We start from the raw sequence: 27,303 nt of genomic DNA, 5'->3' as shown, positions 1-27,303 counted from the left end.
TCCCCTATTATAAATTCATAATAGTGAATAATTTTCAGATTCTTATCGCAGTTACACATTGATAATTCTTGTTCACAAACACTGATACACAAATATAATTTCTTTGTTCATATTTTATTTCGATTCATGATTTCTCCTAATTCGTTGAATCCTCTATTCATACTCCAATAGTTTTTATATATATACATAAATACTGATATATTCTGATGTTGGGATACATCAAAGAATACCGATTGTTCTAGTTGTTCATCTATGGACTGGATGGTGACGATTAGGATCAGGTATACACTTGATCCTGAGGACCGGAAATTAACCGGATCCTTGTGTTGGGTCGTAGAGCCTGGGTACCCGAACGTATCTATACATTAAAGTATGGATTTGCACTGTATCCTGGCTAATCAGCAGGATATAGGTGTGAACTTGTGTCCAGTTTAGTTTATTGATACTCGCCGAGAATGGCCTTTATTCTTTTCTTGAGAGGTTATATCTTTGCAGATGTAACCAAATTACCGGTTCATTTATTATTCATCATAACACTGTTTATATATTGTGGACTTGTTGAGCAATTTATGGCTCACCCACTTTTTGTTGTTATTCACCTTATTATTTTCAGTTAAGAAGGAAAATGAAACCTATCAGGACTCGCGTGGTAAAGAAATGAGTGAAGCAGCGGGACCCTCTTATACCAAAAGTGATGATCACGATTCAGGAAGAAAGCTTTGAGTTACCTGAGTAGGTGTAGTGTAGATAGATAATGTGGGTGTTTCAATAAAGATGAATGTAGTTTAAAACTTGTTAGACAATGGTTTGTAATAAAGAGAGTTTTGTGAGATTTTAAATTTGGCTTGTAATAAAGTTAGAATGTGGTTTTTTTTCATACTTTAACCTAAAAAGATCATGGTTAGTATTAAAGGGGTTATATATATATATATGTGTGTGTGTGTATGTGTGTGTGTGTGTGTTTAATTATTATACAGGTTTGGTATTTAGCTAGAAACCCCTAGACTTATACCCCGGGTTTGGATGGCGTTACAATTACCTTCACTCTCAAAGGTAAGGAACATTGTATTAACTCTGATGCTATTGAAAAATGCTTTAAATTTCCTGAAAATAACACTCTTGCTCCACACACAGACACTGATGTGAGTAACATGCTTATTTCTATGGGCTATGCTCTTATTGCCACCAAGTTTGGTGAGATTAGGAGACTTAGCTTTAGGAAAGAATGGAGATTTCTATGTGATTCCTTCATCAAGGTGTTTTCTGGTAAAGTTAGAAATTTTGATGTTGTAACTTACTCACTTGTTAACATGCTTTATATGTTGCTTAGTAACAAATACCATAACTTTAGTGAGTATGTCCTGTATGAATTAGGCTATAAGCTAGGAGACATTAAGAAAAGGTTTAAAAATATATATTATGCTACATTATTTATGTTGCTAGCTAACTTTGTTTCTGAAGATCTTATCATTGAGAAACCAACCAACAAGCTAGATTATTAGGTTCAAGAGAGAAGGGTTATTGCTGATCTTAACAGGGCCAATCACCATATTCATGTTCCCCTCATTTACATGCCAATATTGGAGCAGCCTCAGGTAAGTGAGGTAAATACTTTTGTCCCTACTACTTCTCTACCACCAGTTTCTTTGCAGATAACTGTAGCTATGGCATCTGTGACAATGACCAAAATAGGTGCCTACTTAAGCCACTAAAACCAAAGGTTCAAGAACCAAGTCTCAAAGACTCCACACTAGTTCCTCTCAAAAGAAACTAGTTTCAAAAACTTCTAAAAACCAAGAGGGAAGTGTGAAGGGAAGTGATCCTGGTGAGGGACAGGGTGAACATAAAAGAAACCCTAAGAATAAGGAGGGAGAGGTGTGTATAACCCAACCTAGCCACACTTTAGTTTCCCAACAAAATATAGTGCTTAATGAGGATTTAAGCTCATTACTAGTTTCATCTTCTCAAAAGGATCTTACTATTGAAACAAGCTCTCAACCAAGAGCAAGGGCCAAGAGGGTTCGGGACACATACTCATCCCAAACTTACACAAGAAAGAAGAAATCTAAAACAGTTGGAGATACATAGGGTGCACACACTGTGCAAACTTTAGTCAAAGACTCAGTTCATGCACCTTCTCAAAGTCAGGTTGATGTGACTCCAATAAATGTTGAGTCACAGCCAAAATCTAAAGAAGCACCTCACACACAAAACTCACCTACTCTCTCTTTGGATGTGGACATAATTCATATATCAATTCATGATTCTCCATCTTTAACTCTATTAGAGAAGCCAAAATCTCAAGCAAGTGAGCATCATCTTCTAGATGATTTGTTGGCTCACTTGCCATTTCTTTCTGATTCTACTAAAAAATCTGTGCAAAATCTCGAATCAATCACCATAGATTCTACAATGGTTTCCACTCTAAACTCTATAATTTCTACTATCTCGATGAATATTTTTCATCCATTGACCAGTGATTGTATCTCGAAGGATGTGCTTAACAGCAATTATCCGTTGAACCCTTCAACTTCTACTTCGACGGATGTTTCTCATCCGTTGACTATCTTTGCACCACTTGAAATCTCAACTATTTTTACAAGTGCAGATGATTTAATAGTTGTAAATCACTCTTACGATTGAGGGAAGGGAGTGAACAGAGTGAAAGGCTGACTTGCTCTCAGGAAAAAAGGAGAGGAAAAGAGTGAATCTAAGCAAGCTATTTCTTCCAACTTGGCAAAAGTGAGTGAGTGGAGTCCCGCCTTAGTAGGTGAAGGTGAGGGTGTTAGGGTGGAAAGCCAAGGGGAGCCTTTGATGCAAGAAAATAGATAAAATGAGAGAAAAGCAGGTACTGAAGAATGGAAAGATCCCATTGTTAGTGAGTTAAGGGATGTCAATGAGGCTGAAAAGAAACAACTATTTTAGCAAGATTATCAAGATGTCTTAGAGTCTGTTTCTTATGAAGCTGAGGCATTTACTCACCCTGTTCTAGCTTATCAAGTTTTGGCTGGATAGGACAATGAGGCTGCTGAGAGAATTCTCAACTTGGTGTACACAACTGCTTTAATGTAATGGGCCAAGGATGCAATCACCGCCATGCCCTCCATAGCTGGTGATGATTTTGAATATCCATCTGGTGGTTCTGACGATAATTTTGGGGGTGAAGATATTGAGGGTGAAGGAGAATTCATGGACATAGGGGGAGAAACAGGCAATAGCTCAAGCATCAACACTCCATCGTGGATGTTTGTCAAAGAATGCAATGAGCATCACTTCAAATCAACTCTCTTTCACGTAATTCACCAAACTCAGATAGCTCTTCAAGCTACAACAAATGCCAACACCAAGATACTTCTTCAAGCACACCTTGAGTCTCTTCAATTGCACCAAATCCAATCTCTCAAGCAAACTCAAGATGTGACTGAGCTCAAGACAGAGATTGGTCAAGTCAAAAAGGACATCAATGCAAAACTGGAGGCTACCTTTCCTAACACAACAATGTTAGATATTAACAGAAAACTCAAGAAAAACTCTGATTGAGTAAAAAGGTAGATTCTTTGGACACACGGCTCAAGACCCTGGAAACCTCAATCACTCAAATCCAACTCCATGAAGCTCAATAAACACTGTTTCTTCAAAAGTTGGTGGCTGCACAAACCTCTACCTCTGCTCAACTTGATGCTAACAAAAAGGGGGAGAAAGATTTTATTATTCCAGTTAGCCAGGGAGAGTCAGTCAGTGAGGGGGAGAAAGTGCTCAGCATACAAGTTGGCAAGGTGGTTGTTCCAGTAATTACTTTCTCTAAGCCACCAGCTCTTGACAACATTGATTTGATCAATTTAGCAGCAACTGAATTGGAGATGAAGGAAAAATGGAAGCAGCTTGATGAGAACATCAAGAATATATTTTGTCAAATTGAGAAACAGGACAAAGTCTTTTCTCATTTCTCTCAATTGAAACCAATTTCAGCAAATGACATGAGCTTGGGGAACATGGAAAGGGGTCAACCCTCAACAATCAAATTTCTAATGGCCAGTGTGATTTTTCAGCCAAAGAGAAATTATCGAAAGAATTCAGACAAAAATCCATTGGACCTAATATATGAAACCCCTAAGCCAGATGAGAAGAAGCTGCTAGGAAGGTCTACTGCTTCTTCATGGATCCCATAGACTCAGTGCTAAAGAAAAGAATTGCTAAAATCTACAGAAATGGGAAAATAATTTATATGGTGGCTGGACATCCACAGTTTATAGATGCTAAAAAGATTAAAAGGTGAGGCTCAAACAACAATAAATGCAAGCTTCTTTAGATGCCAAGAACCAAGCTAAGAATCCTGCAACCGCAGATTTCATAATTCCCACTATGACAGCTGAGACTCATGGTGAAGAAAAGCAAGTAGAACTAAAGCAGATCAAGAAAATGAGATATAAATTCAAACCAAAGAGGAAGCTGGATTTTAATAATGATAAGGAAGAACACATGCCAACCCAATCTACCACTTCAAGTCAACCATCCATACCTACATTGAAGGAGGCTGAATTAAAATTTAATCCTGACAGGAATTTCCATGGTGAACCCATAATTCCCAAAGATGAACCTATAGATTGGGATAGCCTGCCTCTTTCTGATCTAAACATTCCAATCCAAACCAAGCCAAGAAAGACAAGGTCAAGCATGTTAGACTTCAATCCAAATCATTGGCCAAACCCAAACCAACTGTCAACAAGGGAGATCAACTCTTCATCTGTGACATCAAAGAATTCTCAGACATAATTCTTCATCTGGATGAGCTAGAAGAAGTTAGAGCTATTGATTTTTATAAATATCTCCTAGAAAGATTAGTCTTCAGGTACAAGGGTGGAAAAGGGATGACTTGGCCCCTTCACAGAATTCTCAATGAAGGCTATTCTGTCTTGTTGAAGATTTTCTCCTCAATCAAAAAGAGCTTTGGATTCAACATTGTTGCCAAGAAAATGGTATTGAACAAAATTGAGGAGATAATGAACAGCGGAAGAAATCCAAGTGCACTCCCAAGGGTCCTAACAATTCCATAAACAGGAAGTAGAGTGCATTTGAGGACTTACTGGATAATGGAGTTCAAAGATGAAAAATGCATAAGAAGATTCTTCAGATTGGAAGATCAACTAAAAACTGCAAGCAGTGAAACTCTCATGGGAATGCAAAGAAAGCTGGATCAAATAAATGAAGATGAAAGGCAAATCCAACACCAAATTAAAGAAAACAATGTGAAATTGGGAAAGAAGTTCAGACAGTCGAGGAAATAAGCCAAATTTGCTCAGTCTGGAGGAGCACCTTGAAAATGATCTGTGAGATTTTCTACAAACCTTCCTCTCTGTGTTTTTCAATAAATTGCAGCATTTGTTAATTTTATCTACTAAAAATCAGTCTGTATTCATAGGGTATTTTGTTATCATCAAGTTTCTCTTAATTTATGGCTACAATTCCAGTAGACATAAATTGGGGGAGATTGTTAGAAATATGTTGTGCACTTGATGATATATTGAACAAGACACTTAGTAGATTTAATTCAGTGAATTTGTAGCTTTCAACGGATGATCACTTCAACATCCGTTGAAAGGGTATCTTATATATTAATAAGTTTAGTAGCACATTTCTACATATTGTAATGCCTTAGAGAACTAGATGTTGTAAAATGTTTTAAGTCATGTTGACTACTAGATTAATATACAAGATAGGTTGGCTAACTGTAAATATTAGATACCATGTAATCTTACATAAATGAAATAGAGTTAACTGCTAAGAAGACAGTCTCAACGGATGTTCCACGAGGCCTCAATGGATGATCAACCAAGGCTTCAACGGATGATCAACCAAGGCTTTAACGGATGATCAACTAAAGCTTCAACGGATGTTCAACCAGACTCTCAACGGATGAACAAATTCAAAAGAGCAGTTAATAGTGACTTGAAAGTCACATGCGTTGATTGTATGCAAATGGAATATGGCAGCCTATTTACAGGTTTTGAAGAACAAATAAGCATTTCCATTTTCATGCTAAGCTGAAGTTATTCAAAGATGCTGGATGGAGAAATGAAGCAGCATGAAATTAGACTAGAGACATTTTGACTTATTTGTTTGTCTTTTTATCATGTAACTTGGTGATATATAAACCAAGGGTAGCAAGTAGAACAAGTATCCAAGTAAGTAAGCAATTACCAGAGAGATAGATAAAACTACATCTGTAAAGAATTTCTCTGTTCTTTGTAAGTTCAACTTGTAAGCAGCTGTGTGCAAACATTGCATCACAGAGTTCTTATATCAATATATATATCTGGTGGAAAAGTCAATCCACCAGAAAGTTTTTAAATACTTGTATTTGATTAATTTATGTTTTGATTTCATCAATACTTTCATTCTGCACCATATCCAAATCAAACACAGTTATATATTCATAGTAGAACTGTTCTTTAAATTGAAAAAGTAGCCATAATTACATTAAACCCCCCCTTCTATAATTCTTTATTACATTGTTAGGGAATAACAAAATACTTCTCGAGGGTGTTTTATGTATTTTGTCTTGTCTAGGATCATAATTTTATTATATCGTATACTCTCATGGTCTTTCAATAAACATGCTCAAAAAATTTTATTTTTTGACTTTTGATTAGTGGCATCTGCTTTCTGAAAATGAAAACAACAAAAAGTTACATAATATTAAAAAGTTAGTGATGAGTGGTACCTTAGAAATGCCTTCCTTATAATCAGCTTCTTGGTTTATGGTTTCTCGCCTGCCAAGGGCAAAACTCCTTTATGTTTTCTTCACCGTACTCCGATTACCTTCATTATCGAGTTTATATGTAACCAACTCAGGACCAAATCTAAGCTTATCATGACATCCATGCGAACACATTGCTATATTTTATAATAAAACAATCAATTTTCTCTTCAAGGTTTCTTGAAGCGAGGCTCAAAGATAAGTAACCTTATTTGGTTTTTCAGGTGGCAAAGAAATAAGAATGAGATCCGCTGTTGGATTTCCTCATTGCTCGTTGTTTTTTTGGAATTCCACGTCTTCTATTGGGACGACTTGCCCCCGATTCCATCGGGATTTTAATCGTGGCAATATATAATAAAAAGAAAGTAGGGAATCAAAAAGGTCCATTTTCCAAGAAACTTTCAGAGTTTCATATCATAGTGTGATGACCATCGGGTCTTCATGGAGGAATTTCAACCCTTTCGAATCAGAATCATCAAAATTAGTGGCAATTTCCATTGTCGCTCCTTATGGTGCACTACCTTTTCGGCACAAGCTTTTGTTGAGCTTCTTCAAGTCCTAGCGGTCGTTAGTCTTCTAAAGATCATATTGATAACTGACCCTTGGGGCTGCATATTTATTAGAAGTTTCTTTATCTCCTCCTCTTTTATTCTTCATAATCTTTCATTTTATTACTTCCTTCACCATCTTGGTGAACCTGTTTAGTATCCCTCCTCGGATTGATAACTCAATTGTATTCCTTAGTTGACGGAAATCGTCGATATCATCTTCGTGAAATCTTGGATATAAATTCTTGTTCCTATTTTAAAGGTTGGTGCGCAGTGGCTTCGACCATCGACCATCTTCATCTTTCCTAATTTTCATCAATATTCGGCTTTTTAGAGAATTCAAATGGGCATACTTGGTGAACTTCGGTTCTCTATCGTTCTTTCTCGAGGGAGAATCGGAGTCTCCATCAGAGATATTTATCCTTAACATTACACTCTTAATCCTCCTTTTGCTTTTAGTTATAATCTTCATCGCCTCCTATTAGGGGTCGAATCCTTCTTCATATTGTTTATTTTTACATTGACATACTTGCCTTCCCACTATTGCAACATGTGTGTGCTTTTCAGATGGGTTTCGACCAATGACAACTTAAGTTGACATCTAAGGCTCCTTGTCGGGCTATCATTGACATTCTATCATCCAAGTCTGTGTCCTTAAGAGATTTTCTTTGAATTGGTTCATGTCGTACAAGGATTCCTTATATCCTCGTTCTATATTCATGGGAGATGCGGAACTTTTCTCATGCACTCTTGCACCATCATTGAGTCATGCCCCTCGGGTTCTAAGAAAACTCAATGCACTTTATAAAATCGTGCATCAACTATTGTACTGGAGAGTTTGTGAACTTCCTTACGTGGTTAGCTGGATCAGCGACTTCATCATACGCTCAAATAGGGGTACTTTCAGCTTCCTTGAAATATAGGTATTCATAATTTCTCTCATGGAGAGATATTCTGGATCATTCAGATCTTTAAAGAGCATCAAATTTTTGGGATCAACCCTTGAAATTTCTGTCTTCCTTCTTCATGGAAGGCTGTTCGGACCAAATATATCGGGGAACCAACCTTTGGGGCTCCAGGACTTCCAATTCTTGCAAGTAGTTGAGTTTGTTGTTCCCTTTATAGGTTTCTTTTCCTCTGAAAAATCACGAGCGTTATGAGCCGAAAATCCGCTCTTCATCATACAAAACTTTCAAGCCTTGAGGCCCTCGAGGCTTGAGACAACCTTGTTTGGTCAGTCACTTCCTGCTCGTCACCTTATTGGAGTGACATCCTTATCACTTCAATCTCATCATCCTCCATATAGGGACTGGAATAACCAAAAAGTTGGTCATTGATGGGTTTCAATCCTTGAATATAAGGGGGCATATAGCCTTTGCACGATCGACGTTGAATGCCGCTTCCTTGGTTATAATCTTTGAACCTATATTTCGGATTATCCATGATTCAGGAAATTTGAACATTGGTAGAGAACCGTGACCCTTAAGGCATGCTAGAGTTAAGGTTTCAACTATCATCTGAAATTGAGGATTCGACCCTTGAACTTGAAGATTCTATCTTTCGAATTTGGGGATCTTAAATCACCCCTTCGGGTTGAGATTAGGGTTTTTCCTAATGCTTCTCCAAACTTATAAAATCTGGCTAATGTGCTCCTCATGAGCTCGAATTCTTTTCCGTAATGGTTTGAGGAATCATCCTTTCGTGCCCTCGAGACTAAGAACGTATTTTGACAACAGGCTCTTTGCTTGGTTGTCTCCTTCGTGGCTCGGTCTCCTTATCAGATGGATGATCACTGTCCTAGGTAATGGGACAAACAAATCCCAGACTCTTTTACGATTGGGGCTCAGCCCTTGCAAATATTGGGATTTGTACCCTTAGTGTGGTTGACGCTGAAGTTTACTCCAATCAGGTGGGTTAGCATTCAACCTAGACAAAAACGTAATTGTTAACATCCAAAATACGATTGGGGATTCATCCATTAGTTTTTTTACTCATTGAGATTGGGTATCGCTCCCTTGAATCAACGTTCGGGTTACAAGGAACCCATTACTATGGGACCGACTTCTTGGTTTTGTGATTGAGAGTTGTGGTACTTCAATCGTGGAAGTGACAACTTGAGTTGTGGCTGGTAGATCTTGATTGTTTTGTGATTCTAGATCTTTTTGGGGTTTCCGGTTGCGCGCTTCATCAACACAGATCCTCTTCTTTATGATTTTGGGATTCGTCCCTTCACATCTTCGGGGCTAAAAATGCCTTTTGACTATAGGTTCCTTGCTCGAATGTACCATTCTTGGGGAGATCTTCTCTTCATAAAAATAACTATTATCCTCGATATAGAGACCATAAAAATCAAAACGTCTCCCTTGAATGAGGTTTATCCCTTACAAATAGCGAGGTTCATACTCCTTATGTAGTCGATGTTAAAGTATAACTCCTTCAACTTTTACATCCCATAAGATGAATTATCATTCGTTCTTGAAGGAACCACGATTATTAACATCTGAAATTCGAGTGTTCGTTGGTGAGAACACCATCTACAGTTTGGGCCTTAATTATGCATCCCTTCAGGTTGGAGACTTGGATCAGCAGTTCGGTAACGTGGATCTTCTTCCCTAAGATATTGTTAGATATATTTGAGATGTCATGTCTAATATGTTTCATGTTTAGTTTTCAGATCTTAACAAATAGGAAATATCAGTACATACTGGAATCAGTACTTACTGGAAGTCGGAACATAAGGATATCAGAACTTAGATTATCAGAAGATAAATATCAGAAGATGGATATCAGAACTTAAGTACGGGAGGACTAATAGTAAAGGAAGGAAGCTGATTTACAGGAAAGAAGATCGAGACTAATACAAAAGAAAATATGCATGGAAAGAGTTAGAGGACTTAGAGACTTGTATAAGATATCTGATTGATATATTTTAGGAGACAGAATTATATTCCATATCAATTAGAAGTTATCTTGTAATTGTTTACTATATAAACACAGACATAGGTTTCCACTATATGTGTTATCATTATCGAGAAGATCATACATTGTAACCTAGCAGCTCTCGTGATATTTGTTCATCACTGAGAGAGAACAGTTCCATTGTAACATAGTTTATTATATCGAATATATCGGTTTACTGTTACTTGTGTTTGAAATCGATTTGATTGTATTCTACACTGTATTCAACCCCCTTCTACAATGTTGTGTGACCTAACAAGTGGTATCAGAGCCTATCTGTTAACACACATACAGTAAAGATCCAAAAAATCATGTCTGAAGAAGCAGAAAATCCAACCAAGCCCGCCAAAACTGAAGAAACTCAAAAGACTCAAATCCATAGTCGATATGAGACTATTAGGGTTCCCATACTGAGACCTTCTGAGTACCCCATATGGAAAGTGAAGATGGCTATGTTTCTGGAAGCTACAGATCCAGAATACCTTGACAGAATTAATGAAGGATCGCATAAGCCAACCAAGCTCTCTGTTGTAGTTGCAGATCAGCCAGCAAAGACCATACCAAAGGAGAAAAGTAAGTATACAGCTGAAGATATCTCATTCATTGCCAAGGATGCAAGGGTAAGGCATTTGCTGCATAGTGCCATTGATAATGTCATGTCAAATAGGGTAATTTATTGCAAGACTGCAAAGGAGATATGGGATGCCTTGGAGACAAGATGCCAGGGAACTGATGCAATCAAGAAGAACACGAGGACTATACTCACTCAAGAGTATGAGCACTTTGACCCAAAAGCTGATGAGTCATTAACTGACTTATATGACAAGTTTGTCAAACTCTTGAATGGTCTGTCACTGGTGGACAAGGAATATGATCTTGAAGATTCAAATCTAAAATTCCTTTTAACTATTCCTGAAAGTTGGGATTTGAAGGCTACTACTATAAGAGACAACTATCCTCTTGATGAAACTACTCTTGATGAAATTTATGGTATGCTCAAGACTTATGAACTTGAGATGGATCAAAGAAGTAAGAGATATGGGAGAAAGTCAAGGACATTTGCTCTTAAGGATGAGGTGGAATTCCCCATAGTGGCTGTCTCAAAGAAAGGCAAAGAAAAAGCTTTCATCGCAAAGTCTGATTCAGAATCATCAAGTTCTGATGATGATGATTCAGAAACTGAAAGTTTACCTGAAATAGATGCTAATGAAGAGATGATGAAATTGTGTGCTCTTATGGTGAAGGGTATCACAAATATAGCCTACAGGAAATTCAGAAGGGGAAAGAAGTTTTTCAAGAAAGGTGGAAGTACTGATAAGAAAGGGTTTAGAAAGTATGAAGGTAAAAGTGCAAAGTCTGACAGAGGAGACTATTAACAAGTCAAATGCTACAATTATGGTGAAAGAGGCCACATATCTCCTGACTGCAAGAAAGGAAAGAGTGACAATGGCAAGACACTTGTCACAAAGAAGAAAAGCTGGACAGACTCTTCAGATTTTGAAGATGAGTGGTTATGCTTTAATGGCAAATACTGATGGCAGCCCTGAAACTGCTGAATTGAAGGTACCTCAAACAACTTATGCTTTTCATACTGATGATATTATTGAGTTGAGATTATATCTTAAAACCATGTTTATTAGCTACAAAGATCAAACTTTAACATGTGAAAGTTTAACTTCTGAAAATCTTGCTTTTAAGAAAAGGAATAATTATTTAGAAAAAGAGTTAGTTATGTTCTATCAAACTCAGAAAGAAAGAGATGAAGCTTTTTATGTTAAAGATGAATTGCTAAAATTGAATAAATCTCTAAAAACTGAGTTAGAAAAAGAAAAATAGATTATCGGAACTTGGACTAACTCTGGCAGAACAACTCATAATTTATTAAGTAGTGGAAACTGGAAAGAGGGCTTAGGTTATGGAGATGATAAAAGTGAAAAAGGAACTGAACAAATTGAGCCAATTGTTGTTAAACAAACTATTAAGCCAAAGGTAAATCCTGTTAAGTTTGTAGCTAAAACTGTAAAGTCTGATTCTGAAAAGATGAAAGAGTCTGTGACAGAAGTTAATGAGAAGTCAACTTCTGACAAATTAGAACAGGATAAACCAGCTGAAGTCAATATAGGCTTAATGACAAAGAAGCAGCTTAAGCATAAGCTAAAAGAAATAAGGAATGTCAACAAGGTTAAGGCAACTAGAAAAAATAGGAATGGAAAGGAAGGTGTGAATAAAAGCAATAATTATATGCATGTTCCTAATGCTCCTAGAAAGAAATGTTATAATTGTGGAAATTCTAACCATATTGCTTCTTTTTACAGGAAGAATAAGAATATAAACTATTTACCTCCTAAGTCAGGAGTTAAGAGTTAGTTTGTTAGGTTTAAGCCACAAAATCCTTGTTTTCATTGTGGTAGTTTATGGTATTCCATTTATACTTGTAAGGAATATCATAGTTTGTACTATGATTATTATCAAATAAAACCTTCTTTGAAGAAAGTTGCTTTAATTCCTTCTAGTATAAAGTCTGATGCAAAGTCTGATATAAGTTCTGATAAACAGCATGTTAGCATAAACTCTGATATTAAAGCCGCTGCAAATGCTAACAAACTTAAAAAGGCCAAAGGATCCAAGCAAGTCTGGGTCCTTAAAACTAACCATTAGTGGTCTTTGTGAATGCAGGGCAACAGGAAAAACATCCTAGTACTGGATAGTGGATGTTCAGGAAATATGACTGGAAATAAAGCCCTGCTCTCAGACTTTGTGGAGAAAGCTGGCCCAGGAGTTTCTTATGGAGATGGCAACATGGGAAAAACTCTGGGATATGGCAGTATTAATCTTGGGAATGTCATCATTGAATCAGTAGCTCTTGTCTCAGGACTTAAACACAATCGACTGAGTGTGAGTCAAATCTGTGACAGAGGTTATCATGTGGATTTCTTTGAAGAACACTGTGAGGTTGTAAGCAATTCTACAGGCAAAGTGGTTCTGAAAGGTTACAAGCATGATAACATTTATGAATCCAGACTTTCAATAACTTCTGATGGTTCTGCAATCTGTCTGTTGAGTAGAGCATCAATTGAAGAAAGCTGGAATTGGCACAAAAGACTATCTCATTTAACTTTCAATAACATAAATGAGCTTGTAAAGAAAGATCTTGTGAGAGAATTGCCAAAATCAGTATTTGCTTCTGATGGCCTTTGTGATTTATGTCAAAAGGCAAAACAAAGAAAATCTTCTTTCAAGAGCAAAATTGAGTCATCCATTCTTGAGCCTTATCACCTACTGCATGTTGATCTATTTGGTCCAGTCAATGTCATGTCTATTGCAAAGAAGAAATATGCTATGGTTATAGTGGATGAGTTCACAAGATACACGTGGGTGTACTTCTTGCACAAGAAGAATGAAACTGCATCTACTCTAACTGATCATATCAGACAGCTGGATAAGTTGGTCAAAGATTTTGTTAAAATTATAAGAAGTGATAATGGCACCGAGTTCAAGAGTTCAATCATGGAAGAGTTCTGTAAAGAGCATGGAATCAAACAAGAATTTTCTGTACCTGAAACTCCACAGCAAAATGGAGTTGTAGAAAGAAAGAACAGGACTCTCATTGAAGCTGCATGAACTATGCTTGATGAAGCAAAGCTGCCAACCTACTTTTGGGCTAAAGCTGTGCAGACTGCTTGTTTTACACAGAATGCAACACTCATAAACAAGCATGGAAAAACACCATATGAGATGGTGAAGAAAAAGAAGCCAAATCTGAAATACTTTCATGTATTTGGTTACAAGTGTTTTGTTCTTAAGACTCATCCTGAGCAGCTGTCAAAATTTAATCTAAAAGCTGATGAAGGAATTTTTGTTGGATATCCACTTTCCGCAAAAGCTTTCAGAATCTACAATTTAAGAACAAAGGTTGTCATGGAATCTATCAATGTATCTTTTAATGATAAGAAGATTACTGGATTTGAATATTTCAATTATCAAGATCAGCTGAGATTTGAAAATGAAGACTTAAATTCTGATTTTGTAAATTCTGATGACTTATACTCTGATCTTGTAAGTACTGATGTCACTGAATCTGTGGTAACAACTCCAAAGGAAAATGCACCTGTCCAGGGGGAGCAAGCTGAAGATTCTACCACAACTCACGACTCTCAAGAAGCATCAGAACTTGTCACTGGCTCTTTAAGTTCTGATTCATCTAGTTCTGATGAGCCAAATTCTGATAATTCTGGAAGCTCTGATACTTCAAATCCTGAAGGATCCAAGTCAAACTCTGAAGTCTCAGAGAGCATAACTATAGGGGGCATCAAAAAATGCTGATGGAGACAGCATGGCTCATGGGGGAGGATCCAGTTCTAGAAGTCAACTTTAATCTGCAAGGAAGTTGACCAAATCACATACACCTGACTTAATTATTGGAGATCCTGAAGCAGGTGTCAGAACTAGAACTGCAACATCAAATGAATGTCTCTATCATTCTTTTCTATCTCAGACTGAACCAAAGAAAGTGGAAGAAACTCTTCAAGATGCTGATTGGGTACAAGCAATGCAGGAATAGTTAAATGAATTTGAAAGAAATAAAGTTTGGACCCTAGTGCCAAGACCAAAGAACAGATCAGTTGTTGGCATAAATTGGGTGTTCAGAAACAAAACTGATAGTGATGGAATAATTACAAGGAATAAAGCAAGGCTGGTTGCTAAAGGCTACTCTCAATAGGAGGGTATTGATTATGATGAAACATTTGCACCAGTTGCTAGATTAGAAGCCATAAGGATCTTTTTGGCTTATGTTGCTCATAAAAAGTTTAAAGTCTTTCAAATGGATGTGAAAAGTGCTTTTCTTAATGGAGAATTGGAAGAAGAGGTCTATGTTGAACAACCTCCAGGATTTGTAGATTTAAAATTTCCAAATCATGTCTACAGGCTTGACAAAGCACTTTATGGCCTTAAGCAAGCTCCTAGAACATGGTATGAGGTTCTCTTTACTCTATTTAACTGCAAGTAGACCTGATATTATGTATGCTACTTGTCTTTGTGCAAGATTTTAAGCTAATCCAAGAGAACCTCATTTAATAGCTGTGAAGAGAATTTTCAAGTACCTTAAGGGTACAGCTGATCTGGGATTGTGGTATCCTAGAGAATCAGATTTTAAGCTAATAGGTTACTTAGATGCAGATTTTGCAGGATGCAAAATAGACAGGAAAAGCACTAGTGGAAGCTGCCAATTTCTTGGAGGCAGATGGTTTCTTGGTTTAGCAAGAAACAGAAGTCAATTTTCACATCAACTGCAGAAGCAGAATATATTGCTGCCGGAAGCTGTTGTGCACAGATTCTTTGGATGAAGAATCAGTTACTGGATTATGGGTTAAAATTTTCTAAAATCCCTATTTACTGTGATAATCAAAGTGCTATTGCTATGACAGGTAATCCATTTTTACACTCGATGACAAAGCACATCAGCATTATGTACCATTTCATAAGGGAACATGTGATGGAAGGTACATTGGAATTGCATTTTGTTCCAACAGATCAACAACTAGCAGATATCTTCACAAAACCACTATGTGAAGCTACTTTTACAAGACTGGTAAATAAACTTGGAATGGTTTCAGGTTCTTTCTCTAAATTTGCTTAGTTTTTGTTCTCATGCATCAGACTTTATGATCGGTGTTTACAGATTGTCTTATTTTCATGAAATATGTTCTTTAATTAAAATTCATTAAATATTGATTGTTATCTGATGTGGATCTTTAAATTCTGATAAGTGTTTTGAATATTCTGTGACTATTCAATCCAATGAGGATCACTGTGCTAGATACTGACCTAGTAGTCTTTAACATACTAGAAATCTCATATTTGAATTAGTTGTTTATGTGGAAACTCATTAACACAAGCAAATTCTGATTTTGAGCTTAGTCAAGTTTACTTTGTGTATCTTATTACTAAGTCACAAACTAGATTCTTGCTTCTTATCGGTCAGATTCTGATTTCAGTAAATTTTAAGAAATGAACTAAATGCTGATAAGCCTCACTTATCAAAAGAAAAGAAAAGCAAAGGAAATAAAAGTCAGGTACTCCTTTAAGATCTAGAGTAAATACGTGGAAGGGAAGACCCAAGTGCATTGCTGGTATTAAGTAATATGCATTAGAAAAGCAAATAAATTTTCTTGGTGACTTTTCACATTCTCTGATTACTGGAGAAATACTATGACAATAGCATAAATTCTGATAAGCAGTTGTGACTCACTTACACTGAAAAGCCACTGTAAAAAGGAATTTCAGAATATGCATAAAATGAGCACAAACAGTTGAGGTGGATTTTTGCATAAATTTGTTCTATAGTAGACTTCATGATTGATGACAGATTTAAAGCACTTTTCTTAGCTATGCCTTATTTCTAAGATGTACTGAAGTTTATCAGACTTTAATCTTTATCTGATATTCTGCTGAATGCACACACTTTCACTCCATATGAATGATGAAAATTACTGTGGTGATTAAGTTGTTTTTGACAAACAGTTAAGTGTCATTTGTATAAATTCTGAGGACAAGTTCTGATGGAAGTTCTGATGATTAAACTCTGAAGAAAACAAGTCAGTATTTGTATGAAGAATCACAGAAAAAGATATTCATTTTTTGAGTTCAGAAGCCATATTCTGATGACTGTTAAAATTTGATATAAGTTAAGTTCTAATATTAAATCCTGATTGAATCCTTGATGCTTACGTGGCATTATTCTTTACTTGACTTATTTGTGGTAAAAACTGAAACAATCATATTTAAATCAGAATATATTTGGGTAAGATAAAAATAGTCATAATCATTATGGGTTAGTGGTAAACGTATTTTTCCTGAAAAACTGCATGTGCACGGTAATTATTGCTTATTTTACGTGCCCATTAACTCCTGCTTTAACTGTTAACTGACTGTTCACACGTGTCAGGTGTAAAGTGTATCCCATGCTTCAAAAATATAACTGTTGAGTGGAGAGAGTATATATATGGGAGATAAAAGATTTTCTAATCTTTTACTTACTTTTCTATTCTTAATCTCTTTTATTCTCTCTCTCTCTAATATTCTCTTAAGCGTTTTCTTACAGGCATTTTCACAAACACCTTTCGCGCAACATATTTTCTCACTTAATTTCTTACAGAGATGGAACCAAAAGACTTGATTTTCAATGGAGCTAAGTTTGTTCCTAACAACTACTCGTCTATTCTTAACAAGGCTGAAGCTCCATCGGAACTTCACTTTATTCAGGATTTCCTTACTAATTCTGATATTGGGTATGCTTTGACCCAACCTGAAGAATTCTATGGAACCCAAGTACTGGAGTTTTGGAGAAGTGGAATCTATGATGATGGTGGTGCTCAAGGGTCCCCAAGTATTATCTTTACAACAGGGGAGGATGAGCATGTCGTGACTTTGGCTACAGTTCGCCAAGTATTGCAGTTGCCTGAGAACTGTGCTCATACAACTGTTGAGGAGCCAGTTCTTCAAAATATGATGGCCAGTCTGGGGTATAAAAAGACATTGGCAAAGTTGGGTCAATTGAAGAGATCTAGCATAAGGAGGGAATGGAGTTTCTTCTTTGACTACATTACAAAGACCTTCGCCAACAAATGTTCTAATTTCGATGCAATCCCCATACTCAGTCAACAAATCGGGTATGCTCTCATTAATCAAACTGATTTTAATTATGTAAGTGTTGTTTTAGGCTTTATTGGGGATAGGATGACAGAGGATAGGAACACTGTTTATTTTGCTAGATTCTGTCAGCTCATTTATAGTTTTTGTTGTGCTGATAAGCCCCAATTAGCTAGTGAATTACTTTCATCATTTAAACTAGTTAAAAGAGCTTTTAATGACTTATTATCTACTGATAATAAGAAGTTGTGTTGAGACCCCTCCAAATACCTTTATCTGTCAAACAAGCCTTAATAATCTATGATCCAGTTACATACACTGCACTATATCCTGATGTCCAACCGTCTGAACCTCAACCATCAGCACCTACCACCACTACCCAAACACCTCAAACTTCTCAACCACAACCAAAATCTGCCATCAGGACATCTGTCAAACCATCACCTCAATCAATACAACCTGAATCATCAGCATATACCATCAGATCTTCATCTTCCAGGCCAAAGAGGACAAAGTTTGTTCCTTAACCTCCACTAAAGAGAAGGAAGATGATTCTCAGAGATGAATCTGATAGTGATGAAAAGGAAACAGTTGAAGCACGGGTTCATGCATCAGAACCTGTTATAATTGAAGCTGAGAACTTTACTTCTCAGACAGAAACAACTCAAAGTTTTGATATTTTGAAAAGAAAGAAATCTGTAAGTTCTGTTACTGTTGAAGCAACTCCTTCATTGGCAAGGAGATTGAAGAAAATGAAGGCTAGGAGGTATTTGGCTAAGGCTTCATCAGAAGATACTGAAGAAGCTGAGGAAGGGGATTAGGAATCTCTGATCTCACAAGAACTGATTATCATTGAAGCTCTTCCAGCTCAAGCCAAAGACACTGCTACCGATATAGTTGTAACCCCTCCTGTCTCTCCTATTAAAGCTACAGATGATGTTAAAGAACAAATTGACAATTCTGAAATAGATATTCATAATTTGAATATACCAAATGTTCTTTATCTGGAAGCTCCATCTACAGAAGCTCAGCAATCTCCAACTCATTTTCCAATTTTAAATGCTGAGATACCATCTACATCAACCACACCAACTCTGGAGATAAATTCTGATATTCAGAATTTAAATGAAGTTGTTCCTGAATCTCCAGTTGTTTCACACACTGTTGTACTGTCAGAACATAATGAGTCTTCCTCAAGTTCTAAGACAGTGTTTCTGCTGAGACTCCAGTTCCCATACTAGGAAAGGAAGAATTGGTGAAGAAATTTGCTGAAAAGGAAGCACCTATTCCTTGGGAGGATACTCACAGAGGTATGGAGTGGACCAAGAAGTGGAATGACACTGATTTCATTCCAAGTTCTAACGTTTTGACAGAGCATATTGCTAAAGCTGATGAGTTGCTCACAAATGCTGATTTAAAGATACAACTCAAGATCACTGCTCTATCTTCCAAACATCTTCAAAGTCTACATTCTTCTACTCATGAAAAGGTTGATCACTAAAGGAACATGCTGATAAGCTAGATTTACAGCTTAAGCTTGACAAGAATAGATATATCAGACCTACTCTTGAGAAAATTGAATCCATTGAGAAGATTCAAGAGAAGCAACAGGCCCAAATTGCTGAGGTCCTGGCTAACCAAGTTTCTCAGAAATTTCAATTGGAAGAAATTCAATCTTCAGTTGAACTTCTTCTTTCTCTCTTACTTCCTGATGATGCCAAAAAGGGGGAGAAGGTAGTTAAGTCCAAATGCTCACCTACTGAAATACTGAAGAAAAATGATGATAAAGGTGATGACCAGGAAAACTCTGATAAGAGTAGAGGTCAAGGAAAAGTTCAAGGAAAATCTTCTACACAGAACAAGTCAAGTTCTGATGCTGTGAATGCTAAAAGTCTGAAGTCAAGTTCTGATAAACAAAGTCTGATGTCAAGTTCTGATATTCTGATTCAGACAGGATCTAAAGACTCTCAGAAGTTTTTACAAACTCTGAAGCTAAAGGGGAAGCAGACTATTGTTTATTACAAAAATCCTAAAATCCAGAAACTTGATGAGGAGATAGCCAGAAGATTATTTCTGAAATAAAATCCAGGAATGGATTTGGAAACTCTCAAGGAAGAAGAAGCTAGATTTGCAGCAGAGAAGACAAATCTTAAGTCTAAAGCTTCTGATGCAAAGAAACCTCCAAGGACTAAAGAAAAAGGCATTGTGATCAGGGAAAAGTCAAATTCTGAGACTTCATAGTCCAAGACTAGATCACAAAATGAGATTGATCCTAAGTCAAAAGGAAATGAAAAGGTTAGTGAACCTTTAAAAATTGAGAAAAAGATAATTTCTTCCATTCCAGTCTATCAAACTATAGTGCATGATGATGATTTGATAGAAGATGAAACTGTTCAAATTCTGAAGAGAAGAAAGATAATTGAAGAATCTAAAATAATCTCTGACATTGCTCAAGTTGTTCAGAATGAAGAACAGCATGTTACAGAAGAAACAACAAATTCTGATCAAGTTAATTTGGAAAAGATGACAATTGTTGATAAGAAGAAGCTGTTATGGAAGAAAGCTACTCCAGTTGAACCAAAATCCAATCTTATGATGAATCAACTCGCAACATTTGGGTTGGGATCCAAGAAACCTAGAGTTAAAGCTAGATTAGGTTCTGATGAAGAAAAGATACAAACAGGAGTAGAAGTTACTCTAAGAGATCCTTTCATGTTGACAGACAAACCATATGAACAAATCAAACAAAAGCACCTTGACAAAGTGATGTCTGCTCAAATCGTGATCGAATGCTCATGATAAGGAAAATCTAAAGGAGAAATTTATTTTATTTCTCTATGATGGATTAACTTACAGACTAGCCGATACTGATGTGCTAAAGAAGTCTGTCAGGGAACTTCAACATATTCACTATCTTCTGGAAGTAAAATTTGATTTACAAGAAGATGGTCAGAATACATTTTGAAGGCTATAAGAGATCTATTTAGAATCTCTGGTACAAAGACTTCTCAGTATATACCAATGATTACTGAAGATGATGGAAGAAAAATTCCTATGCTGAAGAATTCTACTAAGGTGGAAGTTATTCTGAAAGGAAAATGCTTATGTTATAATGAAAACTCTTCACATCCTAGGGTTATCAGACTTGGTGATGGACTTGAAAGAACATCAATTCAAGCTCTCAGAACAGCCATTTATCAAATTGGTGATAGTAAAGATGAAGAACTGATGCAGGTCAAAGCACAGTTAGTTGAATTTCTGAGGAAAGATGAAGACAAGCTGGTAAGAGATTTTGTTAAGAATCATTATGGATGCAGATTGATCCAGTGAAGTTGGTAAAGCTACAAGGACTGTAAGTTTTAGTTAATAGTCTTATTAAACTCTTATTGCATTTGAACTTAAATGTTTTTGACATCATCAAATCTATTAACTTGTATATTTTTGCACAATTTACAAGTTGGGGGAGATTGTTAGATATATTTGAGATGTCATGTCTAATATGTTTCATGTTTAGTTTTCAGATCTTAACAAACAGGAAATATCAGTACTTACTGGAATCACTACTTACTGGAAGTCAGAACTTAAGAATATCAGAACTTAGATTATCAGAAGATAAATATCAGAAGATGGATATCAGAACTTAAGTACGGGAGGACTAACAGTAAAGGAAGGAAGCTAATTTACAGGAAAGAAGATCGAGACTAATACAAAAAAAGATATGCATGGAAAGAGTTAGAGGACTTAGAGACTTGTATAAGATATCTGATTGATATATTTTAGGAGACAGAATTATATTCCATATCAATTAAAAGTTATCTTGTAACTGTGTACTATATAAACACAGACATAGGTTTACACTATATGTGTTATCATTATCGAGAAGATCATACATTGTAACCTAGCAGCTCTCGTGATATTTGTTCATCACCGAGAGAGAACAGTTCCATTGTAACAGAGTTTATTATATCGAATATTTATGTTTACTGTTACTTGTATTCGAAATCGATTTGATTATATTCTACACTGTATTCAACCCCCTTCTACAGTGTTGTGTGACCTAACAGAGATCATCCCCCTAAGCAAGGAGGGTTGACTGTGGTGGTATCTCAAAAGTGGATGTGACGTTATGCACGCAGCAGGTGGTTTCTCGGTGCTTCTTCGTGCTTTCATTATTGTCGTCTTTTTCCCACAGATGACGTCAAAATGGATAAAAATGTTGATGTATTTATTGCGCGTAATTAATGTTAGGGTTTGATGAGTTTCGAGTTTTAATGGTTGCGATTGTGTTTCGCGGCTTAAATCCGCCTCACAAGATGCCTACGTACCTTGGCGTATACCAAGGATCAAGCCAAAATGTAGTTCTTTGTGATGTTTTCCCTCAAGACTATATCGGCAAGGGGACACCAAGGACGTAGTGACTTTCATGTCCTTCGAGAACTGAGTCTGAAATGTCCTTCCAAGTAATGGCCTTGTGGCTTGTAGAATGCCCTCTCGGCTTTGTGTCACTTAAAGTTGTGCTCCAAAATGTGGTATCATCGTAGTGACTTATGGAGCTCTTGTCCAAAACGTTCTCCTGAATTTGAGGGGTAAGACCCTTTATATAGATGTTGAGAGTCTAGGAATTAGGGTATAATTGGGTGACTTGGTGGGCAAGTCTCCTACTCCAATTAATATTTGGATCCCTAGAAAGCGGGAATCTGACTTTTTGTGGAATTGGGTTACCTGGAGGCTACTTCTTGTAGAAGTAGTTCCTTATTAGAACATATTTATTAGGCTATTTAATTAGCCTTTTATTAATTACAAAATTAATAAATAATTAGGCTTTCGGGCCTCTTTATTGGATTAAACCATGTCAAATTGATCCGACATTAATCACGTCATTAGGGTTATTTTTAACACAATCACATGAATTATTTATTGATTTAAGTATGGTTATGAATTATGTATGATTACGAGTAGGTATAATATTATTAATATCATTATATGAAAATCATCAAATTACACGAAATTCTCAGATATTAATTTTACATGCATCTTTCCGAATTTCTTATTTATAACATTTATCTTGTAACCTCAAGGTCAATAAAAGTGATTCTTGTTCACATATATAACCACTACACCACATGCGGTTTTTATTAATAATTTAAATTTTTTTATCAACATCCACAAACCTTTATGCATTCTAAATATAAAAAAACTGTTAAAAAAATATTTTTGTTGAGAATCAAACTCATGAACTCAAGGTCAGCAAAAGTGATTTTTGTTCACATCTACAACCATTACACCACATAAGATTTAAAAAAACCCAGTCTCTATATTTTTTAAATATTATTTTAAAATTAGTTTCATCTAGAACAAGGGGTAATTCGAATCAAGCCAACTCGAGCTCGACTCAATAAAATGGAGCTCGACTCGGCTTGAACTCCTTATCGAGTTTGATCTATAGACCTATAGGAGTCATTCAAATCTCGATTAAATGGGGCTCGATTCAATTCAAACTCGTTATCAATTTCAAGTTCGAACAAATATTCGGGCTCGATAAAAAACTATCTTTGATAATAAACAAAACATATAACATAATTATACCGTAAGTATTTGTAACTGTCAACGGCTAACTATCTTTTTGGATAGCCATTAACAGAATAGCTTATCAACTGATAAGCTTTGTAACATTTCCAATTAGATCTCAATACTAGTCAATGATGTGAATATTCATTATAAAGTCATGTTGACTCAATGGATAAATAGAATAGTATGGTTAATTGTAAATATGAAATGTCATGTAATTTTATCTAAGTGAAGTGAGTATCAACGTCCAAGGAGAAAAACACCATCAACGCCTAAAGGCCATCAGTGGATATAGTCTATCAACGACTAAGGCAATCAACTCATCAACGGCTAGAGGAATACACTATCAATGGATAGAGTAGTAAATATCAATTGATAGTGACTTAACAAAGCACATATATTCAATCTGACAAAGCACATAGGTTGATGGAGGTCTCAGTTTGAAAATGGAAGCCAAAGATAAAAGTTTTATACTATCTTGGAATCTGAAGAAAAAAACATTCCATTTCTATGCATGACAAACTGGAGGGACATTCAAGATTCAAAATTCAAGATCAAGAAATCAAATTCAATCAAGGGTCAAGAGATGGAGTGCATAAGCAATCTAGCTGGACATAGAGACATGAAATATTTTGTTGTGTAGTAGACTTGTAACTTGGTAATATATATAAATCAAGTAGAAGCAGTGTTTAAAGCAAGAAATAAGTTTATAGAGTTTTCTAGATAGCTAAGTCGAGAGCATTATTTCTAAGAGATATACTGTGTAACACCCCCAAATCCGGGGTCAGGGATCCGGGTTATCACGAGTTCCATTTCCCTTAATAACACCCAATCTTAAAAAAACAATCAACTACTCTGTACTGTGACCCCACAATAAACACACACACCACAAGTTATAGTCTCAGAGATGAATATCCAAAAATAACACGAGTCATTTTATTCCAAAATTATATGCCATTACACCTTAAAAGGGTTTCTGAATAAATTTACATTTCTTTGTCATTATTACAATTGATAAAGATACATAAGTCTGGTACATCAAAAGTTGAAAGCCTAGCCTATTGGTAGTTCCTACCTCAGCTACAGCGACATCAACGCCTATAGGAAACTGCGGAACATTTCCTATCCGCTCGCGAATTGGGAGCTTGGTCATGTTCATCTTGTCTATCTGATGTTGTGTGATGAAAGAAGAAAGCAAGGGTGAGCAACAAGCCCACCGAAATAATATGTATAATAATTAACAATATATGAGCATTCTCATAGTACTCATGAAAGTCTTGGTCAAGAAGAAATGAACCAAGCTGATATCTTAACGCGACCAAGTCGCAAAATATTCAGTATATATATACATATATACTTTTCACAATCTTTGAAATCTTCTGACATGTATAATATACACAGAGTTCCAGTTTATAATTGTATAAAAATATCATTGCAAGGTGATCTCATATATCTAACCTTGTCTCAACATTTTTCTGAAAATCTTTGTCATTCATAAGACAATCATTAACTAGATATAAGTTTAAAAAATGAAGTTACAAGATACTACAATATACTTATATCTTTTCCGAATACTACTTGAACTACCACCGTTCAATGTATAAATAGTTCATCCCATAGATTAAGCTACAAGACAAAACTTGTATAGAATCAATCTTTAAAATATCATCAAAATAAAATAAAGTTACGAGATACTTCATTTGATGCAAACATCATTTTGAAAACTTGACTCTGCCAACACTCAACAATCGCCCAACCGTAGCCTTTCTATCGAAGTGCTCTGGGTAGTGTTGCAGAAATATCCAATTGGATGATGAACTCATTACGGGAGTTTGCCACGCCAGGAAGACCACTTACGATGATCAGTCGTAGTAGTGCAACCCCACCATTTTCTACATGTAGAGGAGAACATGTCGGATTTACTTGTCAGCCGAACACTGGACTCCTAAGGAATGGACCGTCTTAGCGGAACTTCCGGGCCATTTGGGCCAATATAATAAGGATGGGCCGGCGCCACTCGACCACTTACGCCACTCCTAGTTCAGATGAAATCCATGACTTTGAAACGTAAAGCTCGTTCCCCCTTTCCCCAAGTAGAAACTTGTTGATACGGCTCCACCAAGAAGTCGTATCTAGTTGGAAAGGAGAACTCACCGATATTTCCCAGGCGATGCCTGTTAATGGATTAACTTGTTCCAAGAATTTTACTTCCCGAGTGTTGGGTAAGTAATCAAAAATTCTTTTTATCAAAATAGCAACCTTGTTGCGAATATACAATACACCACAGAGCCGGATCCCTCAGGTTTTGAGCGAGTATTTAAATCCCCTTCGAAAGGAGGATCTTAAATATAAAAATGAGTTTTGGGATCCGCTCTAACTTTTAAAATCATTTTAAAGACTCGCAAAACATTTTTAAGAATGTTTGGAGTGATGCTGATTTAATAAAATAAATCAGTCCCAATATTTTAGGAAATATCTGAATATTATTATTTAAATAATATTCTCATAAAGAATAATCTTTATAAAAATAATTGAAGTAGAAGTTTAAAACTTATACTTGCAATGAATATTAAATAACCAAAGATATACTTATACGAAAGTACTATCTTTATTTGAATAATCAAAAGTGAGTTTGATCATCGACACATTATTCCTTAATAAAATAAAGAATAATAATTAGTAATTAATCGGAGTCATAAGTCCTCGAATGAATATTCAAAATAATATTCATTAATAAAATAAACGGAGTCATAAGCCCTCGAATGAATATTCAAAATAATATTCATTAATAAAAAAAACGGGGTCATAAGCCCTCGAATGAATATTCAAAATAATATTCATTAATAAAATAAACGGGGTCATAAGCCCTCGAATGAATATTCAAAATAATATTCAATAATAAAATCAACGGAGTCATAAGCCCTCGAATGAATATTCAAAATAATATTCATTAATAAAATAAAGTTATCGAATAAACCTTATTTGATTCATAGTTTTAAAAACTATTCATATATATATATATATAAATATATATATATTATACTCGGGAGCATCGACTCCCGGTTTTAGAAAATGTTCACCTCTGGGTCCCCTATACTAAGGGTATATGCAATTTACCGCTTATCTCTAGCATAGGTATTATCAACTGAATCAACAGATATATGTATCAAGAATACGAAACAGGCATGCATATATACCATATCACATGCTACAATATATCGCAAGAATTTGCTAATTAACCATCATGCATCTATCACAAGATAATGCATATACAAATGTATCCATCACAACAACAGTATAACGGGTAGAAAACTTGCCTGAGTGCTCCCGGATAGACTTAAGCTTAGAGTGGGTCCGATAACCTATGAACAACAACATAAGTCGGAATTAAACCCCGGTCGCTTAAGAAACTAGACTTTAACCATTTAGAGTCCTAACGTTCGCTTTCACGCTTAACGATTCACTTAAGTCGCTCGAGTATCCTCGGCTCCATCATTTTTAATAAATTAACCATTAAGAGTTTTAAGGCGAGTCCTTCGCGAGTACCCTACCAATCGTCTAACCCACTTTACACATTTTTTTCATAATCCAATTAGTCATTTAAGGGCCTTAACCAATGTTTCAAAGTAAGGCGAGGGGTAATGGTTCGTTCGCGAAACGCCGTTACTTAAAACGGTCATTTCTCATCGCTCGTAACTCGGATTTAGGCGAACGACATATCAAAACGAAGCTCGTAACATGAACTATCTAAAAATGGCAAAGGTTAGAATCTTACAGTGAGTTCACGGGTCCTAAAGTTCAGAACAGAACAGTTAAGGAAAA

This window comes from Apium graveolens, chromosome 11, assembly GCF_009905375.1.
Source record: "Apium graveolens cultivar Ventura chromosome 11, ASM990537v1, whole genome shotgun sequence".
Classification (NCBI taxonomy): domain Eukaryota; kingdom Viridiplantae; phylum Streptophyta; class Magnoliopsida; order Apiales; family Apiaceae; genus Apium; species Apium graveolens.
The sequence above is the reverse complement of the archived record's forward strand: the minus strand, read 5'-3'. Positions refer to the sequence as shown.